The sequence below is a fragment of the Chelonia mydas genome, chromosome 1, assembly GCF_015237465.2.
Source record: "Chelonia mydas isolate rCheMyd1 chromosome 1, rCheMyd1.pri.v2, whole genome shotgun sequence".
NCBI lineage: Eukaryota > Metazoa > Chordata > Testudines > Cheloniidae > Chelonia > Chelonia mydas.
The window spans coordinates 73,981,047-74,004,411 of record NC_057849.1 but is presented as its reverse complement, the minus strand read 5'-3'; positions in this window follow the sequence as shown (position 1 = coordinate 74,004,411).

Here is a 23,365-nt window from a genome sequence, read left to right as displayed (position 1 = left end):
GGAAGGGGTAGCAATCCGAGGGCTTGATGAGTCTCGGCAGTCTCTCCGTCACATCGCGAATCTTAGCCCCTGGCAAGCAGCAGACTTCTTGGTTTTCCCGGTCAGGGCGGCAGATAGATGACTCAGTCCCCCTGCGGAGAGAGTCCCCGACCACCACCACCCGCCTCCTTCTCTTGGGAGTGGTGGTCGTGGAACCCCCCATCTCAGGACAGTGCATCTCATGCCTTCCAACCAGCGGAGTCTCCTTCTGCTCCCCTCCCTCAGACGTATCATCTGGTCCACTCTCCGCATTAGTACCTGTGGAGAGAACATGAAAACGGTTAGTTACCTGTGTCCGTGTTGCTGAAACCTGGACATTCCCCCTTCTTCCTCTGGAGGTCACATGTTGCCAAGCTTCTTCACTGGCCTCTTGACTCCTCTGTGCAACCTGCTCTAACTCTTTAGAGCTTTGTGCCCGTAGCTACAGCTCACTTCATTGGATGCATGCAGTGGAAAATACAGTGGGGAGATTTATATACACAGAGAACATGAAACAATGGGTGTTACCATACACACTGTAACAAGAGTGATCAGGTAAGGTGAGCTATTACCAGCAGGAGAGCGGGGTGGAAAAAACCTTTTGTAATGATAATCAAGGTGGGCCACTGCATGCATCCGATGAAGTGAGCTGTAGCTCACAAAAGCTTATGCTCAGATCAATTTGTTAGTCTCTAAGGTGCCACAAGTACTCCTTTTCTTTTTGTGGATACAGACTAACACGGTTGCTACTCTGAAACCTGTCATATATTATGGTAATGCCTAAACACTTCAACCAGGTTGTGGCCCATTGTGCCAGTTGCAATACAAGTATAATAAATGACAATCTATGATCCAAAGAGCTTACAGTCTAACAGAATGGATAAAACAGATGGATGAGACAAAAACAACAAAACTCAACCAAACAAAAAATGGTCTAAACTAGGATTAGGTGGGGGAGTAGTAGTGCTCACAGTTTTTCACCCACTTAGCCATTATCAGGTTGCAGTTTACAGTGTGCATTAGGTGGATGAGTTTTTAGGAGGGACCTCAATATGGAGAAGAGGATGGCTTTACAGATTTTGACTGGGATCTTTTTCTTCCATCATGAGTGGCTTGGGAGAAAGCTGTCTTCTCATAAGCAATTTCACACTATCAAGATGGGCATCATTGGAGGATCAAAGGCAGGATTCTGTCTTGCCATGATAATAGGTTACATTAGCTTTGTTATGTTAAAAGTATTCAAATGTGTGTAAGGTTTGTTTGTCGTTGGTTTGTTTAAGCTCCTCCTTCATATAATATATGTGGTGTGTCCATTAGTAGATTTGGGCAAGTCCATTCATGGTTGCCTCCTTTTGCACTCCAAAATCTGATGACAAGTCATTTTTTTTTTAAGACAAAAGTAATTCCATACTTGGGGGCGATGAGGAAGCCATTTCCAAGATAAACTACTTCTCTGTGCAACTAAAACAGTTATACCTACAATTCACTTTTGAACAGAGACTAGCCCCATGGAGAATTTCAGCCCCAAAAGTGAATGTCTTACACAGTTATAAACATCTAAAATAGTGTTTTATAAATTATTTTGTGTACTACAGGTACAGCTACAACTATTAGAAATAAGCACTAATCATATAGCAAATATTATCCCACGATAATAGCAATACCCACACACAGAAATACATTTATTGTAATCACCTAAAATAATCATTTTAGTTGTTTGCCTTTTAAATGTGTTAAGTGTGTTATGGTTATTCCTTAACTGTAAGTAAATAACATTTAATGAATGCATTATATAGTTACAATATAGTAAATTAGCAAACTAATTAATCCAAATCTCAGTAAAGAGGAAATTAAAATAAGAGCTAGAAGTGGATATTTTAAATAACAAGAAAATGTTTTCCTTTTTCATCAGACAAATGATGAATGGAGGCAGCCAGCTGACTTTAAATGGTTATCAACTGCAATTGCTGTTTCACATGAACATGGAAACAATGAGACAAGTCTCAAGGAAGGCAGATAGGTCACGTGGAACGCTGCCTCGGCTGCTCCCAGCTGAGATTTCTCTACTCCAGCCCCAGGAGGTATCTTCACTGCTCCAGGCACCATGAAAGCCATGAATACTGAGGTGAGCATACATGAACAGGCATCTTGAATGTATGAATAAAAAACCACTAACATTTGATTTAAAATAAAATTCCTGACTTTGGCCTTGATTTTGCAAAGACTTCAGTACATGCTTGACTTTTGTACTGAAATCAAAGAAGTGTAGGAATGGAAGGGACCTCAATAGGTCATACAGTCCAGTTCCCAGAGGTCAAGGCAGGACTAAGTAATAACTAAATCATGTATAAGTTTTGTGTTGAATCATTTATGTAGTAATGTAAGGCCCTAATGTAGCCACCCTCTCTGTATACAACTCCTACTGATTTCATGAGGGGTTGTCTGCTGATGGTTTGCAGGATGAGGCCTTTAAAGACCATGAGTTAAATTTTGACCAAACTGAGGTTGATGAGAGTTTTTCCACTTCAGTGGGGCCAGGATTTCACCATATATGTTTAGCTATGGTCCCTAAACCAATAGAAACTTTGTCATTTTAGTTTATCTGGTGTGAGGATGATGCAAGTTAATAATTTTACTTTATATTATCCAATAGGGTCAACAATGGCGCATGAAAAATCTATATAATTTCCATCTAAAGAATTACAAAGTATCACTACAGAATATCTCTACAGAAAATGAAGCTATGGTAAAATAATAATCTCTACAAGGAAATATTTCTTCTGGATTATAGAATCAGAAAAGATTAGGGTTGGAAGAGACCTCAGAAGGTCATCTAGTCTACCCCCCTGCTCAAAGCAGGACCAGGACCAACCCCAACTAAATCATCCCAGCCAGAGCTTTGTCAAGCCAGGCCTTAAAAACCTCTAAGGATGGAGATTCCCTAGGTAACTCATTCCAGTGCTTCACCACCCTCCTAGTGAAATAGTTTTTCCTAATATCCAACCTAGACCGCCCCCTCTGCAACTTGAGACCATTGCTCCTTGTTCTGCCATCTGGTACCACTGACAACAGACTAGCTCCATCCTCTTTGGAACCCCCCTTCAGATAGTTGAAGGCTGCTATCAAATCCCTCCACACTCTTCTCTTCTGCAGACTAAATAACCCCAGTTCCTTCAGCCTCTCCTCATAAGTCATGTGCCCCGGCCCCTAACCATTTTTGTTGCCCTCCGCTGGACTCTCTCCAATTTGTCCACATCCCTTCTATAGTGATGGGACCAAAACTGGACGCAGTACTCCACGTGTGGCCTCACCAGTGCTGAATAGTGGGAATAATCACTTTCCTCTATCTGCTGGCAATGCTCCTACCAATACAGCCCAATATGCCATTGGCCTTCTTGGCAACAAGGGTACACTGCTGACTCATATACAGCTTCTTGTCCACTGTAAGCCCAAGGTCCTTTTCTGCAGAACTGCTGCTTAGCCAGTCTGTCCCCAGCCTAGCAGTGCATGGGATTCTTCCGTTCTAAGTGCAGGACTCTGCACTTGTCCTTGTTGAACCTCATCAGATTTCTTTTGGCCCAATCCTCCAATTTGTCTAGGTCCCTCTGGACCCTATCCCTACCCTCCAGCATATCTACCTCTCCCACCAGCTTAGTGTCATCGGCAAACTTGCTCAGGGTGCAGTCCATCCCACCATCCAGATCATTAATGAAGATGTTGAACAAAACCAGCCCGAGGACCAACCCCTATGGCGCTCCGCTTGATACGCTGCCAGTTAGACATTGAGCCATTGATCACTACCTACTGAGCCTGATGATCTAGCCAGCTTTCTATCCACCTTATAGTCCATCCAAGCCATACTTCTTTAACTTGCTGGCAAGAATACTGTAGGAGACCATAATAAAAGCTTTGCTAAAGTCAAGGTATATCACATCCACCACTTTCCCCATATCCACAGAGTCAGTTATCTCATCATAGAAGGTGATCAGTTTGGTCAGGCATGACTTGCCCTTGGTATATCCGTGTTGACTGTTCTTGATCACCTTCCTCTCCTCCAAGTGCTTCAAAATGGATACCTTCAGGACCTGCTTCATGATTTTTCCAGGGACTGAGGTGAGGCTGACCAGTCTGTGGTTCCCCAGATTATCCTTCTTCCCTTTTTTAAAGATGGGCACTATATTTGCCTTTTTCCAGTTGTCCGGGACTTTCCCCGATCACCACAAGTTTTCAAAGATAATGGCCAATGGCTGTGCAATCACATCAGCCAACTCCCTCAGCACCCTAAGATGCATTGCATCTGGCCCCATGGATTTGTGGATGTTCAGCTTCTCTAAATAGTCCTTAACCTGTTCTTCCACACTGAGGGCTGCTCACCTCCTCCTCATGCTGTGCTGCCCAGTGCAGCAGTCTGGGAGCTGATCTTGTCTGTGAAGACCGAGGGGAAAAAAAAGCAAAAAAAAAAGCATTGAGTACTTCCGTTTTTCCACATCATCTGTCACTAGGTTGCCTCCCCCATTCAGTAAGGGTCCCACAGTTTCCCTGACCTTCTTCTTGTTGCTAACATACCTGTAGAAACCCTTCTTGTTACCCTTCACATGCCTTGCTAGCTGCAAATCCAATTATGTTTTGGCCTTCCTGATTACACCCCTGCGTGCTCGAGCAATATTTTTATACTCCTCCCTAGTCCTCTGTCCAAGTTTCCACTTCTTGCAAGCTTCCTTTTTGTGTTTAAGCTCACTGAAGATTTATGTTAAGTCAAGCTGGATGCCTGCCATATTTGCGATTCTTTCTGCACATTGGGATGGTTTGTTCGTGTCCCTGCAAGAAAGCTTCTTTAAAATATAGCCAGCTCTCCTGAACTGCTTTCCCCCTCATATTAACCTTCCAGGGGATCCTACCGATCAGTTCCCTGAGTCAAAGTCTGCTTTTCTGAAGTCCAGGGTCCGTATTCTGCTGCTGTCCTTTCTTCCTTTGTTAGGATCCTGACTTCTTTAGGATCAGTTCCCTAGGAAGTTTTTGATGGACATTTTAAAAGGAATTCCATTGAAAATATCTATGTTTGAAAGATATAATTACTAGTAATTTCCCCCCTCTCCTTAGAGAAAGACAGGGATTGTACAAACTGATATGGAGAGATAGAAGCTGTTTTATCTTTCCATGTGGAGGAAGTCGATACAATAAACACAATCATTATACCTAAATTGAATTACTTGCTAAATATATTACCCTTGATGATACTGGGATATTTTTTCACAATATTTAATTAAGCATGTATGGATTTCTTCCAAGAATGGCCAAAAAATCCCAAACAAAACAAACAAAACAAAAACCTCATAGTGAGGTTTCAAGCTGCCTATTCAATGATTGTATAGGCCTCCTTCTGTTGGGTTAGACTCTGCAATGGCATTCTAAAAAAAAAAATGAATGCTGGGCACCATCTGGAGTGAAGCCTGCTGAACCAATCCTTAATGATCATGAAAAAAACCTAGCATGTAGGGGAGTAGTAAAAGGTAATATCAGCCTAATCATTCAACAAAGCAAATGTCTTTGAGAGCTTGTTGATAGAGTAACCCATTCTAGTTCCAGAATTCCACTATTTCAATGAATCCCCTTCTTCATACTGCCAAATCTTTCTTTTGGCGGCATGGTATTTCTTGTGGTAATTCTTTTTCTTGTGAATGTCATAGGCAATATTGATCTTAAATCATTGAGAACCCAAATCCTATTATTTCTTAGACAAACTCATACTTACATTGAAGTTCCTTAATAGGCTACAATGAGATTTTGCGTAGCTCCTGCCCTATGCACCAAGAAAGCTTCAGTTGAAGAGCTGCCTATCTTACCTATAATTTTACCTGAGTGGAATGTACTTAATGGTTTTGCTCTCACAAGCAAGGAGGCAGCTAAATTAAGAATTAGTCAGAGATATTTTGCAGAAAAAACCTTCAGACAATCTCAGCCCTGTCCATAATATTAGTATAAGTTTAACAACAGTCCCATACACCTGCATATCAGGATCCGCAAAAAGAACAGGAGTACTTGTGGCACATTAGAGACTAACAAATTTATCTGAGCATAAGCTTTCGTGGGCTACAGCCCACTTCATCGGATGCATAGAATGGAACATATAGTAAGAAGGTGTATATATATATATACAGACACAGAGAACATGAAAAGGTGGAAGTAGCCATACCAGCTGTAAGAGGTATGGCTACCAACTGTAAGAGGCTAATTAATTAAGATGAGCTATTATCAGCAGGAGAAAAAAAACTTTTGTAGTGTTAATCAAGATGGCCCATTTAGACAATTGACAAGAAAGTGTGAGGATACTTAACTTAGGGAAATAGATTCAATATGTGTAAGAACCCAGCCATTCTCAGTCTCTATTCAAACCCAAGTTAATGGTATCTAGTTTGCATATTAATTCAAGCTCAGCAGTTTCTCATCGGAGTCTGTTTTTGAAGCTTTTCTGTTGCAAAATTGCCACCTTTAAGTCTGTTACTGAGTGGGCAGAGAGGTTGAAGTGTTCTGCTACCGGTTTTTGAATGTTATGATTCTTGATGTCAGATTTGTGTCCATTTATTCTTTTGCATAGAGACTGTCCGGTTTGGCCAATGTACATGGCAGAGGGGCATTGCTGGCACATGATGGCATATATCACATTGGTAGGTGTGCAGGTGAATGAGCCCCTGATGGTGTGGCTAATGTGATTATGTCCTATGATGGTGTCACTTGAATAAATATGTGGACAGAGTTGGCATCGGGCTTTGTTGCAAGGATAGGTTCCTGGGTTAGTGTTGTGTGGTGTGTGGTTTCTGGAGAGCATTTGCTTCAGGTTGGGGGGTGTCTGTAAGCGAGGACTGGTCTGTGTCCCAAGATCTGTGAGAGTGAGGGATCATTTATCAGGATAGGCTGTAGATCTTTGATGATGTGCTGGAGAGGTTTTAGTTGGAGGCTGAAGGTCACAGCTAGTGGCATTCTGTTATTTTCTTTGTTGGGTCTGTCCTGTAGTAGGTGACTTCTGGGTACTCTTCTGGCTTTGTCAATCTGTTTTTTCACTTCAGTAGGTGGGTATTGTAGTTTTAAGAATGCTTGATAGAGATCTTGTTGGTGTTTGTCTCTGTCTGAGGGATTGGAGCAAATGCAGTTGTATCTTAGAGCTTGGCTGTAGACAATGGATCGTGCGGTGTGTCCTGAATGGAAGCTGGAGACATGTAGGTAAGTATAGTAGTCAGTAGGTTTCCGGTATGTGGTGGTGTTTATGTGACCATCGCTTATTAGCACTATAGTGTCCAGGAAATTTGTCAGCTCCTTTGTCAGCATTTTTGATTATGATGTCAGAGTTGTTCCTGAGGGTGTTTATGGCGTTGGGTTCAACACGGCTGAGGTTATGGGGCAAGTGGTGCTGCTTTTCCACAATTTCAGCCCGTGCACGTCGGTGGAAGCACTCTTTATAGAAGTCCAGTCTGTTGTTTCGACCTTCAGGAGGAGTCCACCCAGAATCCTTCTTTTTGTAGTGTTGGTAGGAAGGATTCTGTGGGTTAGTATTCAGAGTAGCAGCCGTGTTAGTCTGTATTCACAAAAAGAAAAGGAGTACTTGTGGCACCTTAGAGACTAACCAATTTATTTGACCATAAGCTTTTGTGAGCTACAGCTCACTTCATCCGATGTGTAAAGTACTCCTTTTCTTTTTGTGGCTTAGTATGTTGTTCAGAGGTATGTTGGAAATATTCCTTGTGTCGGAGACGTCGAAAGTAGGATTCTAGGTCACTGCAGTACTGTATCGTGGGCCTGGAGGGACAAAAGGAGAGGCCCCGAGATAGGACAGACTCTTCTGCTGGGCTAAGAATATAGCTGGAAAGATTAACAATATTGTTAGGTGGGTTAAGGGAACTACTGTTGTGGCTTCTTGTGGCATGTAGCAGTTTAGATAGTTTAGCATCCTTTTTCCTTTGTAGAGAAGCAAAGTTTGTGTTGTAAATGGCTTGTCTAGTTTTTGTAAAATCTATCCATGAGGAAGTGTGTGTGGAAGGTTGGTTTACTATAACTTAATGAAAAGTGCTATAGGAGTATTCACGTGTTCTTGAGATGTCATGAAGAAAGACAGAATTATACTCATGGCTGCCTATAATGGTCCCTTTTTTGAGGGTGCTACTGGAAGAATGGTATTGACCTAGTGGATTAGCACAGCTTAGTTTCTGGTTACTTCGTACTTACATTCCCAAATGAGAAACAAAATGTTTCTGAATGGAACCAAAAATAATAGCCAAGGGGCAAAAACTAGGCACAGTGTGGAGCCCTAATGCACTGGGGGGATGCATATGAAGATATATATGGATAGACCTGTGCTCTTTGTGTGTCCCAAAATGTACCCAGTTCTCTAGACATTCACAAATCTAGAGGGCTGATCCCACACTACCCAATGGAACAATTACGAAGCCCAGTTTATAGAAATTTAAGGTATTTCCTGACCCATAGACAGCTGGTGTGTGTTTATAGGATGATCTGACTGGAAGACAGAGAGGAGATGAGTAGTTTGGCCAAAGCTACAAAGCAAGTCAATGGCACAGTTAAAATCAGAACTGAAGGCAAGAACAGGCTCTTCCCACATTTGTTTATCACAATCTTTGGACCACATTGTGGCCCTTATCCTAAAAGGGCCTTCTGGGAGCTCTCAGGGTGCAAATAAGAAAATATATATTAATCAGTAATGAATTCCTGGGTCTTGTTCTTTTGTTTCTTTCATTGTGCCTCTACATAGAGATAACAACCCAGGTCATTTATCTATTAACTATTGCATAAACTTAACTGAACAACCAGTATATTTAAAACTCATTGTCTTCTTATGATCCAGTGTTACAGAATTATTATACGATGTTCCAAAATATTTGGTTGATTTATATATTTGTGTATATATTTCATCAATTAAAGTTCTGTAGTAGTTTAATTTTAGAAAGTTACAGCCAAGGAAGAAATTGTTTAAAAATATTTTAGCATTTTTATTAAATTGGTACTTATTAAACAATCAGAAATGGAAATAAATTAACAAATAGCATAAGAATTACTTATGTACAAATTGTATTCAGTTTCCAGTTACATAAACAAAACAAAACCGTAAGTTATTGATGCTTTTCACACACTTAATTTAGAATGACTTCATTTAAAAAAATAATTAAATGTTGCAAAATATTAGTCTTCTGTGTGGACTACTACTATTGGATATATATCAAACAGAAGTTAAAAACCTGCAAAGACGTTTGGTCTCTACTGTTTTGCTACTTACTGACAGAGTATAATGAGTTAAGGATGGAGAGTCAGCCTTAGCTTTGGGTTTCCTTTGCTTTTGTTGGTTTGTGTTAAAGATTTAACATTACAGAAATGTGTTTTTGTGTATGTAAATATACAGTCTACTCCATAGCAATGTAATATCAGCTTAACATCAGCTGCTTGAGCTTAACATCAGTAATGAGAGCAATAAAGACCCTTCATGCATATCTTTTGATTCTAATGACACATGCCCAGCCAATCAGCATTGTGGGAATATCTGCATTAAATATCATGAAATTAGATAAACTGTATATCTTCTCTTACAGCTTTGAAGATGATATTAGAGACTGCATGGTTGAAGTAGATTTGCATGTAAATTTGCACAGCTTCAGTAATCGTATATGTGAAGTTGTTTAATGCTTATGAGAAGAAAAATAATGAGGTTTAGAAAATCAATTGGATATTCTGAAATCCAGTTTGAGGGGGTTTCAATTAAAAATAAATAATGTGCTTTGTTGGGGGAAACTTCAAGTTTATTTGCATGAACCGGCTATCTCTTTCATCTCTCTGTTTCATATCAAGGTTCATAAGAAACATATTGTGTGATCTGCATATGCTTGGTGGTAAAAGAAAAAAAAAAGGTCATCTGTGGCAGAAACCTGATTCTGCAAACAGTCACTCATACAAGTAGTCCTTAACTCATCTGAGCAGCCCAGTTAAATCCAATGGAGGAGTACTTAAGAACTAGATCATGCCTTCTCAAGGCACAGCCCTGAGAAAAAAGGGGGACATGCAGAGTTGCACTGTCCCGGAGTTCTGAGAAGCATTGTGCCTCCTGGAGCTCCTCAGTACACAGAGGAAGCATACCCAATACTCCACCCTTTATGGGTGCAGCTTGTGCCCCTTGCAAACCTGTTCCACTCTCCAGGAGAATGTACAGATGTAAGCTTTTTCCCCCCACTTTAGGATTCTGTGTACCTCCAAGGCAACAGGGACAGTGCAATTCCTACACTCCCTGATAAGCAGAGTGCACATGGGAAAGCTCTATGCCATTTCTGACAAACTATGCACCCATGTAAGGGCCAATTAGAATCTGGCTTTAGACAAGGAAGCATTCTTCCCACATGTGCAAACATTCAATATCGTGCCCTAGATCTTTTTGACCTTGCATGGTTTAGGTGACTCTTTACAGGCTTATTTCCACAAAAGGGATAGACCATTTCTGCTCAGAGTAGTACTGAAGGGCTTTTTTTACATAAAACATTTATTAAAATCCATCTACTATTCACCTCTTTTTAAATTAGCTACAGCTGAAAGATAGGTCTCAGAGAGACTTTTACATAGACTGTAGATTATTAGTAGGTACATTCTACTTCTTGGACTAATTTCCTTAAATTCTGTTAATTTAAAACAAATAAGAATTCTCATTCATGTTACTCTCCAATATATTACAACTATTTAAAAAGAAAAAATAAATTTTAAAAATAAATCCATCTTTGTACCAAAAAGAGCTCTGCAGGAGTAAGGCCTGCTACACAGACCCCAGTAGAAAAAGGTCTAAGGAATGTATTATGAGATCACTTCCCCTGCAGAACTCAGTGACTGCTAAGGGGAGTTGGGTGAGCTCTAAAACTGATCAACCTGGGTGACTGGTAATGAGAAGAGGCTTGCTTATACTGGAGATAAAGGGGAAAAAAGTAATTGGAAATCAAATCTGAGACAAAGATACTGATTAAAACAAAGATTGCAATGGCAAGAAATGTAGAGTGATAACTAAGAGAACTAGAGGAGTGCTTCAAATGTGAGGATACCGAGTGCGCTATGTGGTAAGGACCTGCTGTCTTCCCAGATTGTACATCACTGTCTAGTTCCTCCTAAAACAACAAGTTAAGGAGAACCCAATTTTGAAGGGAGATATTATAGAATTCCTTCCAGGTCTGAATAGGCAAGGCATCTTAAGAGTGGAACCATCTTTAAAAATCTATTGAATGCTAGGAACAGACTTTTTTAAAAATGAAGTCACCTTGAGAAAACTGAGTCAAATACTCCATTTTCGACCCGAGACTTTCCACTTAGTAACTAGCTGATTTAGTTTTCAGGAAGAAGGCAGCATTTGTGCTTTTTCAAATTATGTCAGTCAGAGGCAGGTTTTCACTAAAATGCACAGTGAGGAATATTTATTAATCCGTGCCCATACTCCCTCCATGTGATCTCTCCCTTCCATCAATACTTCCATTCCCTCCTTTTTCCCCACTATTACTAGTCATGTGGTCTACCATTAAGAAATGACATGGAAGGAGGTGTTTATTCATTTCAATGAAGGCCATCAATTCCACGATGCTATATTTTATGGAACCTGCTATGGTAAATTGCTGCTCAGAGTGAAGTTTTTAGAAGGACAGGTCAATCATTTTATTGTTAGAGCTGGGTGAAAAAAATTTCAGTTCAGCTGCAGTTCTGAGAAATCAGGGGGGAAATTGTTTTTGGTTGAACCATATCTGAAATTTTAAAGATTTTTTGGTGACTTGAAAATGTCTATTTGTCTGTTCCAGAGCAGAGTTTCAAACCTAGGTCTCCCACATGCCGGGAAGCACCCTAATTGCTAAGATAGGGGGAGCAGCAAGAGCACTTCCAACACTGCCTTCTTGAGCTGTTTTGGGATTGGCTGAATCGATTTGTGTAAGTTTTATGAATAATTTCTGGTGAACCAAAACAGCACCTTTTTTTCAAATAAACTATTTGTCCAAAAATGTCATGCTGTTCTATTTACAGCTCTGAAAGAGAACTGGGCAATATCCCTACTGAGATGGCAGTTCAGTGAAGGATTTGTATCTGCAGAAACAAGAATAATATTCTGCAGATATCCATCCATGTATATCAGAGCATATGTATGACCCCACAGCTGAGATAGGTGCTAGAATGCTTAATTTGAGAATCCTACTAGGGCTTTCCCTCCTGTGTTGCCTTTATTGGGCATTAGTGCCCATTAAAAGCATTTAGAGGTACAGATTTTTTGTAATGTAAACCACAGGCCAGAGACCTAGTTTGAAAATATTTCTGCACTTTTCCCAAGTGAGAGTAGACACCTACACGAGTATGCTTGAAATTACCAATTTGTTTGTGACAGTGATTGAGGTGAATGTTGATTACTGACAGAACACTGGTGATCCTTTCACTGAAATAGATGTTTTTGTGTATGACTCATTCATTGAATAATTTCCATTAATTTGTAAAAATAAAAATTTGTTTTTTACAAATTCACAGACAGAAAAAGGGCAAAATTCATTAAATAAATTATTAGCTACAAATAGCACACATCTAATTATAGTTAGAATATATGTCTTCACATAGCTCCGCTGGTTGTATCTAATTTCTGTTCTAGAGCATCTCTGCATTCACAGCCTTTGCCTTTCCTATACATAATGTTCATTGAAAGCTGGTTATTTTTCATGGGATATGCTGCAGATACAGGCAAATATTAAAACAGCAAGGCAATATCTTATAGGACTCATTTTGTATACCATTTCTCTTTAATCTTCATTACCTATCTACCTAATGTTCAGATGTCTTATATCTCTACCTTTCTTTTTGTTTGCCCCTCAGGAGGTCTTTTTCCTGAGTCTCTGTAACTAATACATGTCTACCTTAAAGAAATGTCTGTTTTAAATACACACAAAGAATAGTTCTCAAGGAATTTAGGGGGAAAAGGCAAAGATGATCAAATGATCAGATCCCTAATATCATTTGGATACTCTTCTTTAAGAATGCAATATACTAAAGGACTAACCAACTTTATTTGCTTTTAACACTTATTGGAATATTGGTCTCGTTGTGCAACCTTAACAAGCCAGCCAGGAACAGTAAGCCATTACCTTGATGAAAATATTCATTTCAGCTCTTCATAAGAATGAAACTGAGAGAATTCATCAGGTGAACAGCAGTGCTGTGAATATATATCCATGTGAATAGGTTCAAAGTCATGTGTTGCAGAGTCAAACTGCACAACTTGACAGGTATTGAAAGAGGCTAATTAATCACCTCCAGCATCTGTTAAGGCAAAATATATTTTCTTTAGTCTTTCAGCAGGGAGTTTCTGCTTCCTGCAGTCCTCCATATCATGCAGTGTTCATACTCATTAACATGACAATAGTCATAGCAATCCAGGGAAACAAAGAAGACGGATTACTACTGGATTTGGGGCCTCATCCAAAGCCCACTGAAGTCAATGACTTTAATGCACTTTGGATCTGGCCTTTGTTGTGGCTGCCTGTGCAGGGCCAATCTGGGGAAGACAGTACAGAGTATGTGCCGGAGGCAGTGTTCACTGAGTGCGATATGGGGATTGGCTTGCTCATTTGGCAGTGTTCTCTGTCCCACAATGGCTATTGTTGGTGATCAATTTCCTGTCTCTCTGCTAGAACTCAGAGACCAGTGATGGGGAAATGCACGCTACTCTTTTGATTTTATAGATGGACGTGCTGACGCTCAACATATTTCCTGACTCCCAAGCCATTGGTTTATGGTAGAATGTCTTAGGTCCCAGTGTTACTGAGAATATGATTTTACTGAAGGGTACACAAGTAGAATTTGACACGTGTTCTGTATTGCACTGTTAATGAGCAGACAACTGATTCTGAAGGGCTGGATGACCCCGCTATCCACATACACTCCCATTAGAAAAGTTGTCAGCTCTGGAAAATTTAAGATAGATCTTTCTTAATGACTCCAGGGACCATTTATTTCACACTCCTCAAGAAAACTTCACAAGGTGGTTGAAAGAGGCAATTGTAAAATGTTATCTGTTATGTGTGTGTTAATTAAGTATATTAATGTAATTTCATGGGTCTGTACTCTTCTTAACCCTCCAGTGCTTTGTACACATTAATTTTTAGTGCACTATGAATTTACCTATACATTAAAATAATATTGTAATGTATTCCTCCTTGGTGACTCTGGATTTTTTAATTCAACTTTTATTGTGTTTGTTTCCTTTTCTATGTTTATGAATTAAGATAGTAAGTATGTTAGCTTGGCTCTGTTTCTGTATATTTTAGAAACAAAAAACAAAACCCACGTTAGAGAGATGCAGCTTCCGTAGGATTTTTGTTCATTTTTAACTGAATGATTTTTTTTTAACAAAACTTAATTCTGAAACATAGAAATAAATTATGTTTCAACAGCACAGGTTGTGTCAAATTAAAATGGCAAATTGCCACTCTCAAACTGGAAGCCAGCCAAACACACCGTGAATGATAATCTTTACTACCCCTCATTACAAACAAATCACCTAAGCTTTGGGTCAGGATAGAATTCCTGATATTTTGGGCTATTAGCTACCAAGTAAAATTTGTCAACAGAAAGTCTAGTTGATGTGATTAGTTGTATAATAAAATAATGCTGTCCACTCTCAGAGAACCTTTCATCAGAGCTGTACTGAAATTGAAACAGTTAACCAATCTTTACAACACCAATGAGAGACAATTTCACAGATGGGTATACTGAGGAACATATAAGATACAGATACAGAAAGGAACACTCTTGCCCAAGGTCACTGTGAATAAATGATTGAGCCAGGAACAGAACAGAACCCAGGAATTCCAAATATCAGTCTCCTGCTCTGAAGCTTATCTGAATCTTTCACTGGTATAATAAAAATGGGATAAGGGGAATGTCCAAACCAAGGACAAACCAAGGACATAAAGCCAGAAAGATTTTTTTTTTTTTAAAATCTTTTTTCCATAAGTCAAATCCCTTTTTTCCAATGATGGACCGATGCACCTGTTATTCTAGAAAACTTACTCCCATGGAGAAATACTATGAGTTCCTGGATAAAGAACTTCTGGTGATCAAGACTGACTTTGAAGAGTGGCAACATTACTTAGTAGGATCTCATCACGTGGTCCACGTGTTTACCGACAATAAAAACCTGGAGTACTTTCTTAGGGCCACAGCCTGAAACAAAAGCAGCACCAGTGGGCCTTGTTCTTGTCACAATTCAACTTTACCATTACATACAGACCTAGGACCAAAAATGGCAAAACTGATGCCCTGTCTTAAAAGGGAGACTATAGTACAACCTGCAAGGCCTCCACCAGGAACTGACCCACATTCTCAAGATTGAAACTTCCTTAATGCAGCCTCCTACCAGAATCTATTCACATTAATCCATTCTGCCTCTGCCTCAGGCATTCTCCCCAGAGAGCTGGCCAACATAAACAAAGAGCCACATGATACCCAGGCAGGAATCACATTCAGGAATGACCATCTTTACATTCCCACATATCCTGCAAGAGTGACAGTCCTATAGGTATGTTATGACTCCCTACTGGTGGGACACTTCGTATGCTTTAAGACCCCATGGCTGCTGTCCCACTTCTTCTGATGGCCTCAAATGAAGCCCACAATACAAGCATTCATTGCTTCCTGTGATGTGTGCACCTGTGTCATGGCACAGTGCCGCAAACACTGCAGCCTTCTCCAACTTCTATAAACCCTGTCCAACCCTGGGTGGCTATCATGAAACTACTAAAATCCAACAGTCATGGGATCTTGACTGTGGTTGACCACTTTACAGAGATGGCCCACTTCATTCCCTGGTCATTCAGACTACCCTCAACTGAGGAAACCACCCAGCTATGGATAATCCAGATAGTCCATCTCCATGGGCTCCCAGATCATGTTGCCTACCATCAAAGGTCATGATTAATTTCCTGGTTCTGGCATGAAAACCCTATGCTTACTGGTGGTCTGCACACACGTCTCCTCCTACTACCAACCCCAGTTGAGCAGCCAGACAAAAAGAGTGAATCAGACCCTTGAACAGTACCTGTGCTATTTCAATAATTACCAGGCTGATTGGTTCTCACTTCTGTGTATAATAACGCAGACCAGGCATCCATGAGTCAAAGCCCTTTTTTCCCCAATGATGGTTACCACTCCCAGTTTCATCCAAAACTACCCACAAGCTCCTCTAACCTGACCACCTTAGATTGGCTACAATAAATCTATCAAATCAAAGCAAAAACAGACTACAGATAGTACATAGTTCAATGTTGTCAGCACAGCTGCACCTATTCAGTGGGGAAAAAAATATGGCTCAAGAGAGAGCATGGAAATACCCTCTCATAAACTTGTCTAACAATTCCTTGGCCCCTATCTAGTCCTGGCACAAATTAAACTGGTTACCTGCAAGCTCCACCTACCCGGATCCCTTAGAATTCACCAGGGTTCCAGATATCTCTTCTAAAACCATATTCAGAGAACTCATTGCCCCATAGGACCCAACTACCCCCTGCCAGTGCGGATACAGGACCATGAGGAATACGCCATTCACTAAGTCTTAGATTCCAAACTTAAACTAGGTACATGCTGATATTTAATTGGGCTATAGCCCAGAGGGGTGCACTTGGGATCTGGAAGAAAATGTACACACACCCAGGCTGGTACAAGCCTTCCATGAGAGCCATCCTGAGAAGCCCAGCCAGCACTCCTAGGGGAGAATGTGATATCAAGATCCATGGATCTTGAACCTGGGTCTGTATGGTTCCTGAGGGTGGGGACTGCTCCAATCCTCCTCCTGGTTAACATCAGTTAGAACCAGATTCCTTGAAGCCCAGCTCAGATAAGTAGGTTCAGCCTTGGGCCCTGACTGGTGAAGCACTAGATCGCCTGATTGGCCTGCTCCCCTTACTTAATCCAGAAGGAGGAACAGGCAACTGTCTGTACAACTGAGTTCCACCCTGCTTTGGACTGCTCACTCACCACTACCTAGTCTTGTCTCTTGATCCTAATTTCTGGTATCTGACGCTCAGTTTCTGCTCTCAGCTCATCTCCTGATTCTGACATCCTGGTTTCTTGAATCATCCTGATTCTTGGTATCTGACTCTCGGTTCCTGACCTTGTGGTTCTGAAACCCGCAGGCATGGGGACCCGGCCCTCCTCCCTATTCTAACCACTAGGTCTGACTGCCTAGGGCCCACCTCTAACAGTCATGTTTTGTCAATTTTCTCTTGAAGTCAGAAAGATCCTATGCAGAGAGAGAAATGGAGGCTAGTGGACGGTTTGAAGAGAGAGGAAAAGGTGGTGAAAAGATGGCTGAGATTGCTGGCATGAAATTCAACTAAACTGGAGAAGTAGAGTTGTCTCTGTGTATATCCTCGTGTAGGACACATTACTTCCGTTTAAGCTTGAAGTGACAAAAGTCTGGAAACCTGTATGAAGGTCTACACTAGAGAGAAAAGGTTGCACTCCACTCATCAGACAATATGAAAAACATTGTCTTTCTATCTCCTGAGAAGTTTCTCCTCATTCTTGGAGGACATAGATATCGATGTGAAGGTAAATGTGATCATAGAATTCTTTCCCATTTACTACATTCAGTACTCTCATCTAAAGTAGATTTCACTTGAAAAAAATACTGTATGTAGATCACTGAAGCTACTCAAGTTACTCAGCTATTTTGCTTTACCATCCTAAGCATCATGATCTTTCACAATTTGAAGGCTAAGTGACTGAGGCGAAAATCTCAATTCACTGCACATTGCAAAAAAGCTTAAAACTCCTTCTTATTCATTCCTCAACTCGTTACCCTTCACTTGAATAAGCAATAATTTAAATAGTACAATCAGCAGAATGAAATACATGCTGGTACATTCTGTATCTATCCCCTTCTCTGTATTATTGATGTTGCTAGAAGAAGTTTGCATTTTTATCCTCTACTCATTATTTCATTTGACTACACATCTAGTGTACTTTTCAATGTATTAATATTTACTTCTGCTAATGTTATGATCTTCCTATTAAATAACATTGAGTCAGACTTAATAAATACTTGTACACTTTTATGTAAAATTATCTTGCAAAACTCGTATAGGCTCCATTCTAGATTGCAATCTAGATTGCTCCAAAGACAATATAAATTCTCAGGGGGGATTCCTGGCTCAATTGAAGTTAATGGGAGTTTTGCCATTGAACTCAAACAAACTAGGATTTCACTTTCAGATATCAGGGGAGAAGCTGACCACAGTAGGATGGGGGTTAAGAATAAACTACCACTCTATGCAAGTAATTATCCACTATGGTGATCCTTCCTTTAGGTAATTGCTTTGTGTATTTTGGAACTCAACAAAATTGTCTCTAGTGTCATGAACACACCATATATTCTTACATAAACTCATAGGCAATAATAGCCTAGCCTAGGGCAAGATTTTGATATGCTTACTCCATTAACTTCAATTGGACTATTTGAGTAGTCAGATACTACTCAAGGTGAATAAGAGTGGCAAAAACTGGAAGTGAGCTGTTTGTATTGCAAACATTTGCTGCAGTTGGGGTCATTAAAATGTGTTAGTGAAATTGGAGCAATTTTGAGGGGAGAAAGGACTCAAACATAGAAGTGTTCAAAGCTTCAGCCAGGAGCATTCATGTGAAAATTCCTGTAGCAGCAGCAAGGGCAATCACCTTCTCCATCTCCACTGTCACTACATAGGCCATGTGCGCTGGAGGATTGCACACAATCCTGAGTTCCATTCCCAACTTCAACAGTCTTTTAATAATATTTCCCCCTATATCATAGTTGATAATTATAAGTCAGTTATGCTTCACAATACTTTTATGAAACAGGTACATTTATTCTTATTTTGCATATGGGGAAATGGAGTCTTGGAAAGAAGTACCTCGCCTTGTCCAGAAAGTCTAATACAGTCTGAGAATGCCAACTGACATGAACAGTTAATTTAACTTCCCCCACTATCAGAAAACTGAATCATTCTTACATATGCAAAAAGACACACAAGACAAAAAATGAAAACCCAAACTCTATATGATCAGGTATGTAGAAAACTCAGTTCAAGGAGAGATTAGAAATGATGGATAAAGGGGAATTACCACAATATCCAAAATAAACAGAACCTAAAGGTTTAAAGTCAGAACCGCACAGATCTTGTGTCATCTATTATGCATACCAGCTGTCTTTCCAATACTAGCAAAACAGATAGCTCAGCAATCTTGTCTCCTTCGGTTTCCCTGCCATTGCAGTATTGACTTCACTCACTTTTACACATTTCTCTTCCCCATGGTGCACAGTCAGTGACTGATTTTTTTCTTAGGCAATGCTGGAAAGAATAAAGTCCCTAATAATGACACAGCATATAGTCTTGCACATTTCCTAAATGGATTTACTGATCTGTAAGTTTCTGTCAGCACCATAGTTATTGTCACAAAGTAAGTGCATGTTCGTGAATATCTTTGGTCAGATCATTTTTGGGATTTTTCTACTTGTGTCTGTGCCGGGGTCTGGCAAGGAATTGGGGGATTCTGTAGCCCAGTTTTGTCAAGGAGTATCCCATCCCATAAAAATTCACCATTTTTGTTGTGAATACTCTGACACGCAAGCTTAAAATTAGCCTTCTATGAATATTTGTTCAAATAAAAACATGATCACTTGAACAGACATAGGAAGCAAACACCAAACGGGTTTTCTAGCACAATCAACATGAATTCATTGCTGTCATCAGTATTAACAGTCCTGGAATTACTTTTCCATTACTTCTCTATACTACTCCCTTACCTAAAATGTTCTCAATGCAGGATGATTATAATGCACCAAAGACATTTGTGTAAGTATAAGAGTTGAAACATCATTGGAATCCTCTATAGTGCCGTCATGTCAGTGTTCTAGCCTAGCCAATAACAGCATGTGATATCTAAAATGTAGATGATCAATCTAACAATATTAACAACGCAAATGCAACAGAATCAGATCAAATATTCGTACATTTTAATTAATGAAGTAATTATATGTAGCAATATATAAGATGAGACTGGAATTTATTATGCAAACTATGGTTAGCAAATTCAGTAAAAGGGTGTAAATGAAACCTACACTGATTTCCCACAGGTTATAAGTATTATCATCCAATCCTTTCCGAGATGTCACACAATTCTTACCAGTGAAAATAAAGTTTTGAATTGGGGAAGATGGTTAGGGAACCTTACTAGTTCAATTTTACATCAGTTAATTGTAAAGGTGGTGTCTGATTCCCCTGATATCTCAGCATTTAGTTCCATGTGAAGTGAATTACGATCAGATCAGTAGTCATCCATTCTGCTACGACAGCTGTGAGGATAAAGTCCATTAATATCTTGAGGCATTCAAATACAAGGTTGGTGATAACAATGTAAGTAAATAGCTAGATAAGGATAAATGGCTTTACAGGGTAAGTGGCAGCGGAGAATCAGGCCCAAGGAATTAAGTTCCTACTGGTGCAGTGATCCCAGGTCAATAGGACCACTCAGAAAAGCAATCTGTGCACCCAGAAATCACTGCATAAGCAATAGGTTTCTTTAAAAATGGCCATGCTCATCTAAGCAGACTGAATTAGTGATTATTGGTACTTTTATAAATTATTGTACCATGAATTATCCCAAGTCTACTTCCTGGGGTGACAGCCAGTATGATGTGTAGTTTAAATAGACCCAGATGGAGACTGAGGCTAAGTGAATCTGATTTAATCATACTTACTGTTGAAAAGTAATAAAATTGGATTAAGCGTGCCCCCTTTTTCCCCAGTGTTTGCACACTGGGTCATCTAATATTTTAAAATGGAAAGGAGTCACCCAGAGGACATTACTACATCATTTTTGGTCCACATTTCAATGAATTAAAGCAGTTAAAGGTTGGCATCTGTCATCAGGATGCTGTAGTCTACTCCATTCATGTTCTTTAGCAAAGTCAAAGGCCAAACATTGAATATACATTTTTTTTCTAATTGAATTTTAAAACTATACAGCTTAATGAAGTCACTGAAGTGCGTACAATCATATTATCTAGTGCTTCTGGAAAGCTTTAGCTCATTTGCCTTATAACTAAAGAAAAACTGTGTCGTCGTAGAAGTAATAAACATAGGTAATTATGCATAATTATGGAGATTAGGTTCCAATTAAGGTTCAAGTTCTGTAATAAGCGCATTGAAAAAATCTTTTTACGTTTTTAGTGGCACTAATGAATATCAAGGTAACTCAAGGTAGAGCATTCTTATGGTAATGGGCAGAACGATTTTTAGATCCAGGTGGTTTACATGCACTGTGGTGTTTTAGAAGCATTAAGACTATATCTACAATATGGAAATGATCGACAAAAGTTTTGCTGACAAAAGTGCTCGTGTAGACAAAGTCTAAGTTTTAAAGGGCATACTTCCTTTTGCTTCAGCATTTTTCCCATAGCGGCATCACAGAACAGAAAAAGAGTTTTTATATCATACAGCAACACTCTGTTAGCCACTTTGAAAGTGGCAAAAATAAATAAACAAGTAAAAAAAAATCTGTTTTGCATTTGATAGAAGAAATTGAAGTGTTTTTTTCCATTCCAGTCATTTGTACATTTGCCTGTTCTGCTATGCTAAAATTTGATTCTAAATCTTATTCTCCGTGAACTCCCTCCCATCATTTTACATACAATGTGGAAATTAACTTGAAATAGTTCACATTTTGCTTGATTAATACAAGAAATTGGTGTAATTCACCATGCTAAATGTCAGTTATCCTCCAGGGATTGGGCCGGGGCAGTAAGAATGTCAAGAGCACAGAAATACTAGCACACAATTCACAATTTCATAAACAAGCTCACTTTTTGCTATATGCTTGATATCAGCCACACACCGTGTATGCAATGTTTGAGTTAAAGATTTTGGGGAGGCGTAACTGAAAACACTTGTCCTCCTAAAACCTCTTCATCAAGCAACCCACTACACAGGGGCTGAATGTGCTGCACCCTCCTATAAGATGCTTCATTTAACTCCCTACCACGAGGACCCAAATGGGTAGAGGATAATATAAAGCAATATCATGTATCATACAGGGAACATAGATCAACATAGTTCAGCAAAGCTGGAAGCAATGGGTTTGCAGAAGTTTTTAGAGGCAGATTAGGGTAATTAACATATTAAGTTTATTGAATACAGCATAGTCAGAGAAACACAGAAAAAAGTGGAAACACGGACATGTAATTGTAATACAAGAAAAGTTTCAGTAAGTATGTATGCATGATTCACAGCTTTGTAGCCTATGAGCTTTAAAGCTGCTTTCATTTAAATCAAGGGAAAAATTACAGCCCAACCAGGTGAGAATTCATTCAGAAGCTAGGGTGTGGGGAAACCAATATTCAAATGGAATAATGAGCAGCTATATCATCAAGAACCTTCACCTACCCTACACACTACATGTCCAAAAGTTTGGAATCTTCCAACCAGTGTCTCTTATTGAAATTGATTACTAACCCTCAACGAACCATGATCAATAAATAGTTGTGTCATAAACAAGCTAGACTTTCATAAATGATCATTTATGGTTCAATTATTCATACATTAGCCATCTGCTATTTTACTGGCTTTATTCATTTCCAGGGCATCATGGACTAAAAGAGCTACTACTATTATGATGGCACTTTTCACATGAAAAGTGATTAATATCATATCATTTTCTGTCCACTCTGTATGAGAGGCTCACATTGCAAACAGAAGTTAAAATAAATAAACAGTGATCCCTGTAATATTAAACTATGCCCTGGCTCCCTCCATCCAGAATCACTGGTTTATTCTAAACCATGGTTTTCAACCTTTTTTTGGGGGGGGACCCAGCTGAAGAAAATTGTTGAAGCTCATGACCCAATGGAGCTGGGGATGAGGGGTTTGCAGGGTGGGAAGGGACTGGAGCAGAGGGTTGAGGTGCAAGGGTGAGGGCTGTGGGTGGGGTCAGGAATGAGGGGTTCAGGGTGTGGGAGGGGGCTGTGGGCTGGGGCAGGGGTGTGGGAGGGGGGCAGTGTGCTGGGCTGGGGCTAGGGATGAGGGTTTTGGGATACAGGATGGGGTCCAGGTTTGGGGGGGCTCAGGGCTGGCGCAGGGGGTTGGGGTGTGGTAGGGAATCAGGGATCTGGGATGGGGGTGCAGGCTCTGGGGTGGGATGGGGGGTTGAGGCGCAGGAAGGGGTTCCAGGTTTGGTGGGGCTCAGGGCTGGGGCAGGGGATTCGGGTGCGGGGTTGGGGAACAGACTTACCTCCGGTGGCTCCCGGTCAGCAGTGCAGCTG